Source organism: Pleurodeles waltl, chromosome 8 (assembly GCF_031143425.1).
Source record: "Pleurodeles waltl isolate 20211129_DDA chromosome 8, aPleWal1.hap1.20221129, whole genome shotgun sequence".
Classification (NCBI taxonomy): Eukaryota; Metazoa; Chordata; class Amphibia; order Caudata; family Salamandridae; genus Pleurodeles; species Pleurodeles waltl.
This window is the reverse complement of record NC_090447.1, coordinates 1,253,357,755-1,253,375,326: the sequence shown is the minus strand read 5'-3', so window position 1 is coordinate 1,253,375,326 and position 17,572 is coordinate 1,253,357,755.

Genomic DNA, 17,572 nt, shown 5'->3' with positions numbered 1-17,572 from the left:
GTCTCAAGCACCGCTCCGCTGGGCCCCTTCATCTCAAGCACCGCTCCGCTGGGCCCCTTCATCTCAAGCACTGTTTATGGTTCACTGTGCCCACCATGCCTCCTCCTTGACCAGTGGAGACTGTTATCCACTTGAGAGACTGTGGCTTTGCACTCCCCAGGATGGCACAGTGGGCAACCCACCCACTGTAGAGACTTGAGAGACTGTGGCTTTGCACTCCCCAGGATGGCACAGTGGGCAACCCACCCACTGTAGAGACTTGAGAGACTGTGGCTTTGCACTCCCCAGGATGGTACAGTGGGCAACCCACCCACTGTAGAGACTTGAGAGACTGTGGCTTTACACTCCCCAGGATGGCAGAGTGGGCAACCCACCCACTGTAGAGACTTGAGAGACTGTGGCTTTGCACTCCCCAGGATGGCAGAGTGGGCAACCCACCCACTGTAGAGACTTGAGAGACTGTGGCTTTGCACTCCCCAGGATGGCACAGTGGGCATGGTGGCCCCTTCGTGGATCTTGCGTCGTGGACTCATGTGGCTGTGGTGCCCCCCCCTTCCCTTCCCCCTGAGGTGCCTGTAGTATTTTCATCAGATGCCCCTGCAGTGTTCTCTCCAAAGGACTCAGGTCTCCTGTGTGGGCTGTGCCCTTGTGTCGCTACACTGTAGCCCACGGACTGTTCCATTTGACTTTGATGTAGCGGACTAATTGCCTCGGTTCTCCATGGCAGTGTGTATAGTATTATTTTGTTATGGATATTTTGCATAGTTGCCGATACATCTCAGAGTCTATTTTTTATATAAAATTTTGGTTCACAATTTAATTATGTCTTTGCATTTTTCAGGGGGGTTTGGGTGGTGTCACTGTGCATTGTTGCTCTGCATTGGTGTGTACATAGTTTGGGGGGGTGGGGGTCGCATATGTGTGTGCCCGTAACCTTTCCTCCTCCCCCCTCCCGTGTGTCGTAGGTGCAGTACTCACCGTTGTCGTCTGCGCCGGAGTTCGTACTCGTGGTAGATGAGCAGGTAGACGAGTGCAGGTAGGATGTTTAATTCGGGTTCCATGCTGTCCTCCGTACTCGTGGAGTGTGTTTTGGTGAGCGTTTTCCCGTCCGTAGTCTGTTTCCGCCGTGTTTTTATCGGCGGGGCTCCCGCCCCGGAAAAGGTGGCGGATTGGTGAGTTGTAATACTGTGGGCGGTACATTGTCTGCCGCCTGCCTGTTGGCGGTGACCGCCGCGCTGTTTGTCTGTACCGCGGTGGCGGTCGGAGTGTTAATGTGGCGGGAATGTGTTGGCGGTTGCCGCCAGGGTCAGAATTACATTTTTTGGACCGCCGGCCTGTTGGCGGGTTGGCCGCCGCTTTATCACCGACCGCCAGGGTTAGAATCACCCCCTTAGTGTCTACCAAATGCCACCACCTCTTTTATGAGGTAGCTTATCTATTAATGGTGGCGGGCCAGTCCCTCTAAACAACGCACTACTCTGCCTCCATTCAGGATAGATTTATTTCTGAGCATGTGCATAGTTAGTGGCAGAGCTAAACGAGCCTCCTTCAGTCGGCTGCCTGTCTTTTATGAACCTGCAAACAGGGTGATAGGAGTTGCGGGCAAGAATATACTTTTTACAGACAAATTTCCATTTTGGTTTCCTGTAAGACAGATCATGTGGCAAAATCTTTTTCACAATTAACACTCAAATTAAAATCTGTTCTCACTTTCAAATCTGGCTCCATAAGTATAACCCAGGTATCCTTAGTGGGCTTTTGTGTAATATGTAGTAGAGCTGCATATTTACAAGGATGTGGCGCAGGGCAGCGCAGCAAGTGTTGTTGCTGTGTTGCCCTGTGCCACAGGAAAAGGGCAGAATTACACCATACTTACAAAATACAGTGCATTTCTGTCCTTTCCCCCTGCACTTGTGCACAATTTCCTGCCTAGCACCAACCCAGGCACCCTTGCACTATGGTGCAAGGGTGACTGCATTGCATGCAGGATTGTTTTGCGCAGGAAGGGGCACCTTCATACACAAAAACAATCCTGGGAGGTGTTTTCCTCTAGAAAGAGGAAAAATTAGGAGAATTTAAGAAATTTCTCCTGGTTGGGCCTGCCCTGGAGAGGCGTAAGATGTTGATGCATTCCCAGGTTTACAGATCCTTGTAAATCTTGGAATGCATCAAAACTCATGAGTATTGCGTGAGAAAACCCACTGCAACACCCATGGAATGCCCCCCTTACAAAATATAAGGCAACACAGCGATTTGCGCTGCGTTTCCTTATCTACGAGGTCGTGAAAAGCCATGCAAAGTGGCGTTGTGTGGCGTCATAGATATGGGTTTGGACAATGCGCCACTAGAGCGTCAAAAAAAGTGATGCACCGGCAGCGCAAGGGGATTGTAAATGTGTCCCTGAGTAAATAAGAAGTTCTGTTCTTCCAAGTATAGCCTCCCAGCCTTCAGACAGGTTTCTCTGTTAGCAGGGTTGGACTGGACTATAGGGCAATCAGGCAGTGCCTGATTGGCTGGTTTAAAACATCAGTGTGTGGGCTGGTTGTCTGGCTGTTTGTGGGCCTGATTTATGGTCTGCTGGGGCAGTTTTTACTTTTGATTTCAGTGATAATAAAACTTCAAAACTGCCCGAATTTGCAAACACAGGGCTATGTGAAAGGCCACTTTTATTTTGGTACCTATTTTCTGTCCCGCTCGACCCTGTCTGTTAGGGTTCTCTGGTAAAGCCAGTTAAAGTTACTACTCCCAAAATAGAGAGAATTGCGCTGTACTGCTTAGTAAAGAAAAAAACAAGTTTTCTTCCGGTATCTAATACTGCCTGTTAGAAGCAATTATATGAATAATAAATACGTTGCAAGGCACCACGGCTGGACAGCACCCCTTAAAACAAGTTTAGCAACAAAGTGACATAATCTAATACACACTGAGGAGCTCAGTAAACTCTGACAGCATGTGGAGTACCAACAGGAGCGGCTTGACGTGGGAACAGGGGGCGGGGCTGCGTGCATGTGGGGGTGGTGAGTAGGGTGAAAAAGAAAAAACGTATCTTAATCATCGCCGCTGTCGTCAGGACCACGCTGCTCCTCTCCTCTCCTCGTCTCTGTCAACAGCCTGCAGGCACAGGCTCCCAGCCTGCCCTGCAGCCAATCGTGATGCTGTTCAAAGCAGCGTCAGGGTTGGCGGGGAGCGCCCAGCCGGGACATTCCCAGGCAGACTAGGAGCCTGTGCAGGCTCTCTCTAGCCCGGCAACTGTGATGCTGGGCTGGACAGAGCCTACTGCGCATGTGTGTTTGGCCCGGCCCGAGACAGCCGGCCAAACACATGCGCTCTCAGGGGAAGTGCTCTGCACTCCCCGTGCTCGTAACAGCCTGTGGCTCTGCATAGTTTAGTATCGTTTTTAGCGAAATGTTTTGCAGCAGCTGCTGCTGGTGGGGGGGGGGGGGGGGCAACGCTCCTCCGCCTTAGTTGAGGAGATGCGCTTGAGTGCTAGTCACTAAGGAACTCTTCTAAAGCAAAATTTGAAGGTTAGTTCTTGTATGGGTGCAGTCAGTCCATTCATGGTAGTGTCTGTAAGACAAAAACATGGTTAAAGTTCATTGGAAACTAAAGACTCCTCAATGCTAGTAAAGGTACTGAGAACCTCAATGCAAAGTGAAAACTATTTGGGTAGAACACTAATAATACGGTCATCGTGTATACGTGTTTAGTTTGATCATTACTCTAATTGAAATATCATGAAATAAACTGTTGAAATTTGGAAGTCTCCTTGAAGTATTGTTTGTCTTTGGGTCTTTCAAAACTCCTCAAGAATGATTTGTACTATTCATTTTACATTTCGGAAGCTTTTTCAACATATGTATATTATTTGCATAATATGCTCCACATAAACTGCATTGTATAATAGTTCACTACTATAGTAAGCACCTCTTCATCTCTAACCTTTCTATCAAGCTCCAGCTCAGAATGAATGAGAAACTAATAACCACAAAAGTTGCAAACTGGGTGGGACCTTTCATTTTATCTCTCAGAGCTTTTTTTCCAGGTTTTATGTTACTCTCACCAGTCAGATCTCCAGGTAAGTGCAATCCTGGAACTTGGCATCGTCATCAAGAAAGATGGTGTCATTTTCTGTATGTCTCGAAGATATAAAAACACACAACCATCCTCATTATATCTTTGATTTTTAAAGGTGGAAATTGCACAGCACCACTCCAAAGGTTACCACCAGAGAAGCGTTTAACAAGAATACAACCTCCACATCTAGGTGCAAACAAAAACACTTGGAAAACTATTAAAGTAGTAAGGTTAACTTATGTATGAGAAAAACAAAGTTCACAACTTTTTATCATTTAACATCAACTTTAAAAAGGGCTATCTGTTTTTAATACTAACCGAAAAGATGGGATAGTTTGAAATATATATGGAAGTTAGTAATGAACGTTTACTAAATACAAACCTATGCATCAAGCATTCAGAGCTATGCTTCCCAACCTCCATTTCACTGAAATTCAAGGGGTTAATTTCTGTGAGTTCTGGTACAGGATGAGAGTAAACTCCAGATTTAGTGAAGGGATCCAGAGGTACTTGCATCTGAAATCTAATCTGAAAAGAGCAAAAGTCCAAATGGCAGAGCCTACTCTGGTCCTGCCTCTTGGCCTGCCATGTCTTAATGCTGAATCTGCCAGGAATAATAATGGACTGGCCATCTAGTACAGGCCAATCAATCAACTGTGGCATCACTATGAAAGACTACAATGCAAACTGTTTTAGTCTTTAAGAAAAAGGCAAATCAAGTGTCATTGACAGTCCTCGGGAAACACACCCTGCATATTGTTGACACTTGTAATGTGGACATTGTTAATGGAAGCCCACTTTAATGGTACATTCCCAGCACACCCTTCCACTTTGGAGAAACACCCCACATGCATAGTAGGTATGTTCACCTTCCTCTGTCAGAGTAGTAGAGTTGGTTTGTATGGTTTGGTCTGGCTTGACAGCCCAGACAATTACATGAGAACTGCCAGGAGAGCAACATTGGCGTGCCCCATGTTGGGGACCAGGAGTATAGCTTTTTTTTGGCAGAAGTTGTGTGTTTTATCAAAAACAGTGACTGTCCTTCACCCAACTGTGATAATTTTGTTTATTTATCTAGCTGCTTGGTCTTGAACTTTTAGGGGCATACACAAAATTGCTATTAAAGCGTCGTAGATAACTAGATTATTGACACAGTTTTTTCTCTGGCAGCAGCATATATGGGAAGAGGCAGTCATTAACCTACATGGACAATAGCTACAGGCTTGATTAGTGTGCAAGGAAGTGTTATGCCTGATGCCACAGGTGTGGCCTGTTTATTATGGAAAGTTATTACAAGGCATTAGGCATGGCTTATTGTGAAAAGCATATGGTGAAGCCAGTAGACCTCTAATACTGGACTGTTGTCATATTATGTTGCAGGCCATATAAAGGTATTTAGTTACATGTAATCTCACAGATCACAACTGTAGGCACGGGTCATGGTGCTGGTCACCCACTCTGACAAACCCGGGGAGTGGAATTTCACAGTGGTTATTCTTGTTAGGACCTATTGAGAGGGTTGCATATTGTTTTGTCAACTTTAATTGTGTACATATTTATATTTTTTTTAAATGTATGTCTGATGTTTTCCTTCTGAGCACTTCTTTGACAGCTTCTGTCCGACCATGTAGGCCTGGGTTGCATATAGTGTAAAGCCATTGGTAAAGGGTAGATGTCTTGGTAATTTACTTGGAAGCTGTTAGAATTTGGGTCTCTAGTTGACAGGGACATGCACCCTGTCCAAGTAGGGAAAACAGTCCTAGTCTGAGTAAGTCAGTTACACATCATAAATTAACCTGTGCTTACCCCATGGTAGCTTGGCACGGAGTAGGCAGGCTTAACGAGGAGGCAATGTGCAAAACATCCATGCAATATTTAAAACAGCCACACAGTGAAAACACCACAAAAAGACTCCATCAACAAGTTAGACAAATAGAATATATTTTTCTAAATAAAACAAGGCCAAAATGACAAAAATCGAATAAGTGGGATTCGCTAAATTAATTTTCAAAAATATCTGCAGATATAGTACTTAGAAGCTTAAAGCGCCAACCAGGGCTATGTGGTCATGCTAACCCTGGTCAAATCTGAAATGTCAAGCCGTGGAGTGCGGGTTCGATACAAGGATCAAAATTGTCCCTCTGAAAAAGCACCTTTGGATGGAGAATGTTTCAACGTCAAAGACCCGATGCGAGGAGCGGAGGAGACGATGCAATGGTGTTGATCTCTTTGGATCTTTGGATGAAAGCAATGTATCAGTTCCGATCCGTGCAGCAGGGATGCGTCATCAGCGAGTCCTTTGCAATGAAGTTGATGCGTCAAGCTACACAGCTGGTGATGCAAAGTCCTTGAGTAGCAATGCAGTGGCATCAAAGGAGATGCATTGAAAACCAGCCAGGTGCAATGGTGGCAATGCATGGATTTTTCTGGTTCAGCACAGGGAAACCCACTTCCAAGAGCCCTGGAACGGATTAGCACCACTTGGCAGGGATGATTTACAGTTGGCAGAGTCCAGGTGCTGTTCAAGAGATGCTGAAAGTCTTTGATGTCCTTCAGACTTCGGAAGGAGGCAAGCAGACAAGCCATTGGAGGCAATCTGGGTTAAAGTCATGTAGGTCCAGTCCTTCTCACTCTGGTAGAAATGTCAGCAGGCAGCAGACAGGTCAGCACAGCAGAAAATCAGTTCTCCCAGAGCAGCAGTCCAGCAGTGTAGCCATCCTTCAGCAGCACAGCAGTCCTTCCTCCTTGTAGACTACCCCCAGGTACTGAGGAGTACTGATTTGGTAGGGTCAGAGGTCCAGTTCTTATACCCAGTGGTGGCTTTGATGTGGAGGGGACTTCAAAGAGGGGTCTCGGAAGTGTACAGAGGTCCTCCCTTTCTGTCCTGGCTCTAGACCTACTGCAAGGGGTCAAGCAGTCCTTTGTGAGGGAGCAGGACACTGTCTATTCTTGTGTGTCAGCTCCTCCCTCCCATCCTGCCCAGGATGACCCATTACCATGAGGATGGCCGCTCAGTCAAACCTACCCTTCCTTTGTGTGAGGCCGTCTTGAGGGAATGCAGGAAGCCAGGTGTCACCCCAGCCCAGATGTCTTTTGGAAATAGGCTGCAGGCACACAGGGCTAAGAGCAGGAAAATGCCATCTTACTAAAAGTGCCATTTTCAAAATTGCAATAGTAAATCAATCTTTACCATTTTACAGTTCCATAAGTACTAAATATGACAGGTCTACTCCTTCTCAATCAGGAATACACTTTATTAAATATAATAAGGAATCCCCAGTGTTAACCTATGAGAGGGCTAGGCCTCACAGTAGTGAAAAACTAATGTGGGAGTTTTTCACTACTAGGACATGTAAAACTTAAAAGTATATGTCCTTCCTTTTAAATACATAGCACACTAAGGTAGGCAGGTAGGCCCTAGGTAGACCACAGAGCAGTCTACCTAGGGCCTATCTGCCTACCTTAGTGTGACATATTGTCAATAAGCGAAGAGTTTAAGACTTGGCAAGGGGTTTTAAATGCCAGTCAGACTGCACATGCAGGCTCTGCAGTGGCGAGCCTTAGACATGTTTAAAGGGCTACTTAAGTGGGTAGCACACTCAGTGCTGCAGGCCCATTAGTAGCGTTAAATTTAAGGGTCCTGGGCACATATAGTACACATTTCTAGGGACCCATAAGAAAATTAAATATGACAAATATGCAATTGTGTATACACCAAGGTTACCATGTTTCGGGGAAGTGAACACATGAACTTTAGTACTGGTTAGCAGTGGTAATGTGCCCAGAGTCCAAATGCCAACAAACACAGATCAGTAAAAGTGAGGTAAAGCAGGCAGAAAGTTTGAGGGAAGACCACTCTAAGGCTGACAGGTCTAACACAAGCATTATATAAGATTCCTTAGGTGTGATCTGTTTATAATGAAAGGTATGAGAATGTAAGTAGTCCTTATGGCTTTTGAAAAGTATGTGTTAAAGGCAAATCACTTTTAAGGGTGGATTGTTGTTACGCTGTGCTAATGGCTATAGGCTGGCATTTTGTTACATGGAATCTCACAGATTCTTTTAGTAGGCCAGGGTTTTGGTGCTGGGGACCAACCTGAACAAATCATGGGGCTGGATGATTTAATTATGATTATCCTTATTAGGATCTATTAGGCATTTTGGGTTGTTTTGACAACTGTATTTTGTACATAGTTTTAACATTATTACAGAATACCTGACGGTTGCTTTGTGTGACGGCTTATGAACCAACACAGTAGGTCTGCATTGCTTATAGTGACAAACCAATGACAAATATTGCATGCTTGATTGCTTATACTGATACGTTAGGATAAAGGCAGGAGACCTCACATATTTATTACAAAAGGCATAAGTTAAACTCATTACTCATTGAAGAATAGACTGTTATTACTCTGTTTTAATGCCTATAGTTAATTTGTTTCATGGAATGTTACAGATAACCATATCAGGCAAGCATTTTGGTGCTGGTTGCCCCCTGTGACAAACCGTGGGAATAGACTATTTGTACTGTCAGAATCTCTGTTAGGACCTCTTTGGAGAAATAGCATTTTTCTTTGCAAACAGTAATTTTGTATATTTTGTAATTTTATGAAAGCATCCATGAAGGTTGCCTTGTGGGAAAGCTTATGCTCAGTATAGGAGGTTATGGTGATAAGCCGTTACTCCATTCTGCCATTGGTCTGTCTGAGTGTTGTTTAGACTCTGCTTCTATCCATGACAGTAAACTTCATGGGATGATTGTTCATCTGCATCAGTCATTGGCTCTATTGCTCTGTGAATACTGCTATTCTCTGATCATGTGTGTATATCTACCTGAAAATAAGTGTGCTTCATCACAGAGCTGATTGGCCAAACCCTTAGTTTTGCATTTTCTCCTTTGATATTCCCCCTTTAATTTCTTTGCTTCTCCTTTTAATATTTTAATATTTTGTAAGAAAATACTACAGCTCTCTAGGCAGTGCTAACAGGGTGCTTGCTTGCCCCTCATTTCATTTGCAATGTGCCGCATTTCACATAGGCACTGATAGGCCAGGCATCCTTTGAGTGCTTTCCCCCCCACAATTGTTTGCCTTCAACTCTCCTGTTTGCTGACTTTGTTTTGCTGGCTTTAGGACTCTGCACACTTTACCACTGCTAACCACTGCTAAAGTGCTTCTGCTGTCTCCTTAAACATGGTAGAATAGGCTTATACCCAGTTAGCAAAATACATTTTCTTGTAAGACCCTAGTAAAGTGGCAGTACCTGTGCCCTGGGCCTGTAAATTAAATGCTACTAGTGGGCCAGCAGCACTGATTGTGCCACCCAATTAAGTAGCACTTTAAACATGCTTCAGGCCTGCCATTGCGAAATACTCATATAGATTGTTTTAAAAGTTGAAAACTGTCCTGATTAGCAACTGTAGGCCACTTTTTTAGCTATCAAGTTGGCTAACGGGGGCCACTTCTATTTTGGTAACTTGGCCTATGTTCGTCCAACCCTGGTTAGGCTTATCACTGCTGGTGGTACCTAGTGAAGGCAGAACGTGAGGTTCTGTCTCATCAAGTAATAAGAAAAATGTCCTTGAGCGGATGACCATGGCGGTAACCGCCATGGTCATAATACCAAAAAAAAGACCGTCTTACAGCCGCTTCTCCGCCTTCCGCCAGGGTCATAATGACCCCCTTTATTTTGAAAGAAGGTCACCCCCAAGCTTCTCCAGGCTTACCCTTGTTTCTTTCTGTTATTATATAACATGAACCTGCATGTCGAGACAACTGGCTTGTGATCTATTAAAATTTGGATAAAAGTAAGGGCTAATGCATGTAGTCTGAACACGAAAAGATAAGAGGAAAATATAAAAAGTGTTTGTTTTGAGAAAGTAGAATTCTGAGAACGCAAGGGCTACCCATATTATTGTTTCATATATACAGAACTGACCCATGTTTGAAAATAAGGTGAAAACAATAGATCACCCAGATCAACAAGAACAAGAACTGTAAAGTTTTTCGGTGAGATTGATGGAATGTGAAATTTGATGCGATTGGATGAGGTTACAAATGGAAAAAATGGTTCATCACGGGATCCACCTATGTGATGTTTTGATAAAGGAAGTTGGGTGTACTAAGTTCATGGGATCACAATTATATCAATTTTGATGGGCACTGAAGGTTGGTGATGGAATTATGTATTTATTTGGTTTTATATAGAAAAGAGTATATATTTGCTCTTAAATGTATATTTTCTTTTATATATTTTTAGCAGTGAATGATATAAACAGTGATATTGGGAGGATATCATATTGTCCTGAGGAAGGTGGTCACAAACATAGGATATACCACTGAAACGTGTCGACACCTGTCAAATTACTGAACCCACTGGAACCACCCCATAAAGATTTGGAAAAACAATTTGGGGGAGAGGATATACCAAATTGTGGACAGAATAAGAGACTAGGAAATTGTCCTTGTTGAGTCTCCCATGTCGTTGTCATATTTGTTTGGTTAATTTCCTTTTTTGTGAATTTTATAGGATTCTATCCATGTGGCTTTTATAGGTTGTACAATATATATTTATGTGTTCTATATTTGTGGTTTTTATGGGATTATTAAAACAGATCTTTTTAAATTCAATTTCCTTTATCAAAATTGAGTATTTGTGATGTATGTATGTGGATTGTTAGGTGAATAACAGATGTATGGTGTATTGTCCTCAAGGGAAGTTTTCTTATTACTGGAAACGGTGCCCTGTCCCCTTGAGGCAGTGGTATAGTGGGGCCCTCTCTCACTTTTTGCCTGAGATCTGTCTCATCAAGTTACAGAAGAGGATTCTCAACACTTAATTTGAGCTGGTGGTTTCAGCTGGGGGCGACTGGCACTCATTTCTGGGGACGTACACTTATTTTTCCCTCTCAGGCTTTTCTGGAGAGCAGCTGAAGGAAACAGAAACGGGGGAAGAGGAGAAAAAATGCAAACACCGTCACCAAGGGAGAAAGGAGGAGTCTGCAAGAGTAAGATAAATGGGCAGTGATTGTCTGGCAGTGAATTAAAGAGGCATGAGGTGGATACAGGTCTGTGCATCCTTGGTATTCGGCGCGTTGACATTTAATAGCAGCAGCCACAGGCTCCAGGACAGCGCTTTGGACACCAGTACTCATTATTGTACAAATTAAGCAGTGATGCTAGCAGTGCCATCCAAAAGCTACAAGTCCACTTCAAGAGGTCAAGGCAGAAAGCGTTACTAACTTCAATGTAAGTTAAAATATTTATGCGTGAAGATTGCAGTTTTCTGTTTGATGTACAACATGTATAAACCAAATAGCTCAGACCGAAAAGATCACAGTGTTGAAATGGTTTCATGGCAGAAAGGATGGAAAAGTTAGCGGTTGAATTAGTGTTTATATCACAACATGTATAAATCCAAACTAAATATAAATCTACACCCAAGGAGACGATACTTTTGTGAATGATATTTAGGAAACAATATTTATGGCAGATAATATCGCTGTACACAATTTTCTGACATAGAGCTGACATTTTCATCATTGATGTCGCTGGCACACATTGCAATCTTCTTTGAATGTCAGACATATCCAACAGACAAAAGGTCGGATATGGTGACAAGCTGTCCACAGCAGCTGATTCCATTTACAAATGTATGACATTACGCAGTGGTAGGATCTCACTTGGCTATGATATTACATGTCGTAGTGCGAAATAGGGTTTGAATGTGTATCTTTTGTTAACTGTTCCTATGAACGTCATACCTAAAAAATCTGAGTGTCACCTTGACACTCGAACAGTGAGTCAGCTGTCTGATTTGTAAACTGTTGTACACTTCTATAAAGTTTTATATGCCGATAGCCTTGTCCTATGAGAATGACAATCCCAGAGTAAATGATAGGGTAAATTTCACATGTAATGCTATGCACTTCCTTTGCAATACTCAAGCCAGGCGGATATAGTGCCCTTACTGGGATTATGTATATGCACACTGTATGTATTCTGTTGCACACCCTACCTCTGTGTAGACTTATCTGATGTTCATGTTTGTGTCACCATCATCTGTGAGCCAAATATGACAATAGTGTGTGTTTTCACATCTTGTGTAAGTGCACAACAGACGATCATACAGATTCGGAGGGACTTTTTGGTGTGTTTGCTAGATGTAGCCATAGTGAGAATTCGGTCACTCTAACAGGGTAAAACGGTGTAAGACAGTGGACTGTGTTCATGGTGACTAACATACCTTTGGTTGTATTATTTTCCTTCAGATACAAGACAAATTAGGGAACGAGCAGTACATCTTTCAAGTGAGGGAGGTTGACTGTCAAAGCCAGGTACCTAGCACCATTGATTTCGAGCAGGATGAAAAAAGCAAAGCTGAATGTCTGCCCATGACCACCCAGAAAGCTGCTAGGCAGACACGAAAATACAATGTTAACATGCTGACACTAGAATATCACAGTGACAGTGTGGTTTATGGCATCAAACCAGTCTTGGCTCGATTTTCACATTGTGCTCTGTTCCTGTTTACACTTCAGTGCGCGATTAATTAGGTAAACCTGGAACATAGCGGGAAAGTGCAATTGATTACAAAAAATGTGCTGTCTTCAGTGCAAAGGGCAGGGCCTTGGATTGAAACAATGGCTCTGTCCTTCACTGGAGGCAGACCACCTGCCCTTTGAAGAGAGGGAAAAGCCATCACGTGCAGGAGGTTACAGTGTATTACCGCACCTGCCTGCAGTGGAATACCTTGGGGTGCATGGGAACGCCGTGCCCCTGTCCAAAAGGGAAGCTTCAGGAAACAAACAGACTGTGGTGCACGGAAACGACCAGTTCTTTGTCTTTGTTCCTGCATCTGTAATGCAGCATAGGTGCAGGGACAACATGTTCCCTCGTTTGCCAGGGTCATGCTCCCATGCATATGAGCAAACGACGTCTCTTGATCTCTCTGGCGCAAGCTGTTCCATCTTATAGAAGGGACTGCACAAGCATCTGATACTCCTTCTATAATACCACATTGTTCCAAGGGTGAAAAAGGAATGCACATACACCATTCTCCCCTTAGAACCCATTCTGTAACGTGGCTGTTGGCAGTGTAGCATTACATATCAAGGCTGCATTTCAATAAGTCCTATGTTTTCAACATTTTCCTGTAAGAGAACTATGTCACATGGGACTGAAAAAAAGATAAAACTAAGGATACAATGAAATCTGATGGCAAGCACTCGTAGCTTGGAAAAACCTCCAAATTAGACTTATGGCTGAAGAAACAGCAACTTTCAAATATACATCAATAGCAAATAAGGATCAAATGGTGTTAAAAAAAAGACGAAATTAGAGTGTGTTAGAAGGTGCATAAGAACAAAATACAGAAGGCACACCTCGTATCTCATGTCAACACCTAACTATAAAGGCCACTTTAACTTTTATTTTTTGCAATGAATTTCTGAGGTATTTTAACGTAAGTATAGATCTTATACCTGCCTACCTATAACATCACTTTAATATTGTTTTAGTACATTCCTGTGTTTTGTATCATATTCTAAATTGAATATAAGCCTAATCCAATGGACAACCTGCGGCCAACTACCTGGGGCCTTCAGCTGTGCACAATGGAAGTGGGTCACAGGTAGTTAGGTGCTGTACCCAACCAACATCAGGCACCTAAAGTGCAACGCAGCTTGGGCACCCAACCCTGACTGGGCACAGCGTTCAGAATGTTCAGCAGTGGGTTGGCCCCATGCCCAATCACTGAAGGCAGCAAACCCCCACTGCGCACAGCCTAAGGCCTGCACAATGGTAGTTGCCCATAGGGTCCAGTCTATAATGAGACCTTTGTAATTACAAAAATATATATTTAGTTGTTTTTGGTACTACTATATTGGACCACAACTGGTGCTGTGATTGATCCTCAGGTATCAGATGCTGGTACCATGGTACCGGCCACCCGAAATAGTTACTTTTTTTAATTTGACCTAAAGGATGGTCTCTTTGAATTCCCTCCCCCGATTTTTTCTGTATTGTAGAGCAGTAGTTATAACTTTGTCAGCATTTCCAGTGGAAATGTGCCTTTTTTGTTTTGCTAATAACTTTGGTGCCATTTAACAAATCTTAAAAAAACTTCCGGGGGGCGTGGTCTGGCCGCTGAAGGAAATGGCTGCCTGATCAGTGCGCTCCGCGCACCGAACTGGGTCCGGGGGCACGGAGGGGCTGTTGAGGGACAGGGGTGCTTCCCCCTGCTAAGTGCTGCCTGCTGACACAACCGGCGAGGAACGGAGGGGGCCCGTTCCTCCTTTTCAGACGGTGTGATGGATGCAACTAACCCGCGGCCCTACGACACGAGAGGAGCCGTGGCCTTAATTTTCCCCTCACGCAGAGAGCACACTAGATGAACAAGGCAGCTGGGACGGATTTTGTCCGGTCGCGTGAGGCAGATTGGGGCCTGCCCATAGCCAATGATCCCCCGGCGATCTGATTTGAACACCCAGCTGGGCTCCAGGAAAACACGAGGGAGCAGGGGAGTGTCGTAAGGAGGCTACTTGGAGTCCCCCCCCTGCAGGAGCAGGCCCTACGCTATGGAAGGAGGGAGATGGATCCTCCGACACCATCAGAGCCCACCTTTGCTGGAGGGCCACGTGGGGCCCGCGGCACAGGAGAGGGGATGAGCTACGGCTCCCTGCTGCACGAGCTGTGAGGAACTCTTGCCATCCTCGGCCACGTATGGTCAAGTAAGCTGGATTTCACCTACATTAGATTGCCCCCTGAAATGGCGGGACCCGAAGAACGGGGGCTCGCCATTGTGGAGTGGCAGTCAGTGTGAACTGGGTATTGCTGAGAGGATTGATCCTATGCACAGACTCTTTGGGAGAGCGACTTAACCCCAGTGCGCAAATATCACCCTTGACATTGTGACCGGCCCATATCTGCCTCCTTGGCACTGCATACGACCGAAACTGGAGCTGTACACTGGGATTGGGCTTGATTGCAGGGGGCCACAGCTGTGGAGTTGGCGACGCCTGGGGCCCAACCGGCTCACTGGCCCCTGTGAGGCACGCTCAGCCTAACACTCTCAAGGGCTGCTACAACCACATAGTTGCATCGCTGTCGCCAGACCAACTTCGCAGAACACATGGAGGGGTCCCTGTGCTGGATTTTTCATTACTAGGAGATGTCTACGCCTTCCACACAGCCACAACACAGACCTGTAACCAAGAGGATTTCCTGCAGCTCCTCTCCGGGCCCCTTCTTCTCCCCAGGTAGCGATGCCAGGAGGGAAATCATCAGCCAGACAGTCCCGCCAACTTCTGTTCTCCGAAGCTATTGTTCTACCGAAACCTATGGCGGCACATGCGATTCCTCCTTGCTCCACAGCCCCTCTGGCCGACCCCCACTCTGCCGATGCCACTGACCGCATATTGCAGGAAATCACAGCAGTGGGATGGCGTCTAGGGCAATGGACTTGAAGATTTCAGACCTCTCTGCGGCCTCCACCTCCATACGGGCAGATATAGCCCGTTTCCAAATAACGGTAACGGACCTAAATCAACGTCTCACAACCGTCGAGGATCACATTGTGGCCATGCCAGTTCGTGACACGGAGATGCAGTCCTTGCAGGCGAAGATCACAGATTTAGAGGACAGAAGCAGGAGAGACAATGTACATTTTTTTGGTATTCCTGAACACAAGGAAGGTTCGGACATCAAGGCCTTTCTTACAAACTTCCTCCCTGAACTCACGGGCCTTGATTTTTCCCGCCATTGGAGTTTCAAAGAGCCCACAGAATTGGTCCTTTGCGTAAAGCAACCTCTGGGTGACCTCACTCTATTATCGCATGCTTCCTCTGCCACGAACAGGCCTGCCAAGTCATCTCAGCGGCCAGATATCAGGGCCCGTACTCTCTAGAGGATCATGAGGTACGGGTGGCCGCAGACTTCTCCTAGGTAACGAACGAGAAGTGGAAAGCATTCTTGTCACTACGACCACAACACAGGAAGCTGGACATCAAATTTGGCCTTTTTGAGCCTGCTCGTATGTGGATTACCCAGGATGGTAAATCAAGAGACTTCCTTGATCCCTTAGAGCTTACCTCCACCTGGACGACCTAACTATGCATCCCATGGATGACACCCCTGCCCACCCGAGACCAGGTTCCCTGACCTTGGAGGATCCTCCTTCCGTTGCTATTTCTCACCACCACGCCGCTTCGCAGAAGAGAGGACAGACCTACGACTGCACACTGAAATCGCAAGAAGGATGTGAACATGCTCTTCAGGCTGTGATTGCTCTCACCCAGGATCAAGGTAGAGACAAATCCTGATCCCCTTTGAAACCGTCACTGACCACGAAACGCCTGTAGTGCTGAACTTCCGATGCAGCCGAGAACCTCTGCCCTCCAGTCCGAAGCGAGTACTTCCCCGCTGGACAGCTAAGTGACCTGCTCACTTATTTTCACTTCTATCTACCTCTATCATGATGGGAGTAGCTAGCATTGTAACTATTGTGACTATTGTCTTTACCGCTACTGTTGGTATTGTATACCCCTACATATAGGGCTCCTGACAAATCTGTCTCTCGGGGAGCATGCCGCCCTTTCTAGGGCTTCGCCTAAGACAGGGCTGTGGGGATGTGGCATAAGCTGGCTGCCTCCTGTTTCCCCCTATGTTAATGTTTCTGGTTGCAATTTGCTCCGGCTAGTGTGTTCTATGTTCAGTGTTAATAGTACTGTATGAGCTATTTTGTCCTAAATTCGTTGTTAGACTTATGCTGTGGGGTGTGGACTCACCTTTGGTGCCTACCTCCCTTCTGAGGCTCCCCCATCTGCCATGGTGGTCCGAGTCTGCCATTGACCACAGACCGCTGGAGGCCATACTATGAGGTCTAATACAAGAGCCCATGTGGCCCACTCCCTGCTTTTTTTCTCTCTCCCCCCTCTATAATTGCCCATTACACTGGAGAGTTCCTCAGGAGATACAACGCAGCCCCCGCCTCCCACATCTCGGGCCCCCAACTTAAGTTAACTTAGCTTAGCTTACCTCAACTTACCTTAATGTTCACTTAACGTTCCTCATCTGGGGTGCTCACCCCGGTTCAAAGATACCTGCCCCCCTTTCCACTCCTTCAGGGACCTTCACTGGGATGAATCAGAATAATGATATGGAGGTCTCATAACTTCTCTCCGACGCCATCGCCTCCAGCGGGGCAGTCGCCCCTACTTCTCCGACCCGGGGCACAATGAACCCCACGCGTTCCGGTTCTGTCATAGGCCCCTTCCCCGATACTCTCTCTGTTCTTTCCCCTGACGCATTATGCTCTTCCCGTATCCCCTCCACGATGTTCGAACATTCCACCTAATGCTATTCACTCCTGGTTGTCTGTCGATGGCCCCACCAGGTTCCCTTCCCCTCCCCCTTCCCCGCTGTGCTCGTTCGGCACGTGGGCCATGCAGGTCCCGACCCACAGCTTAACAGGGCTCACAGTAGCTAGATATTTGCCTCGG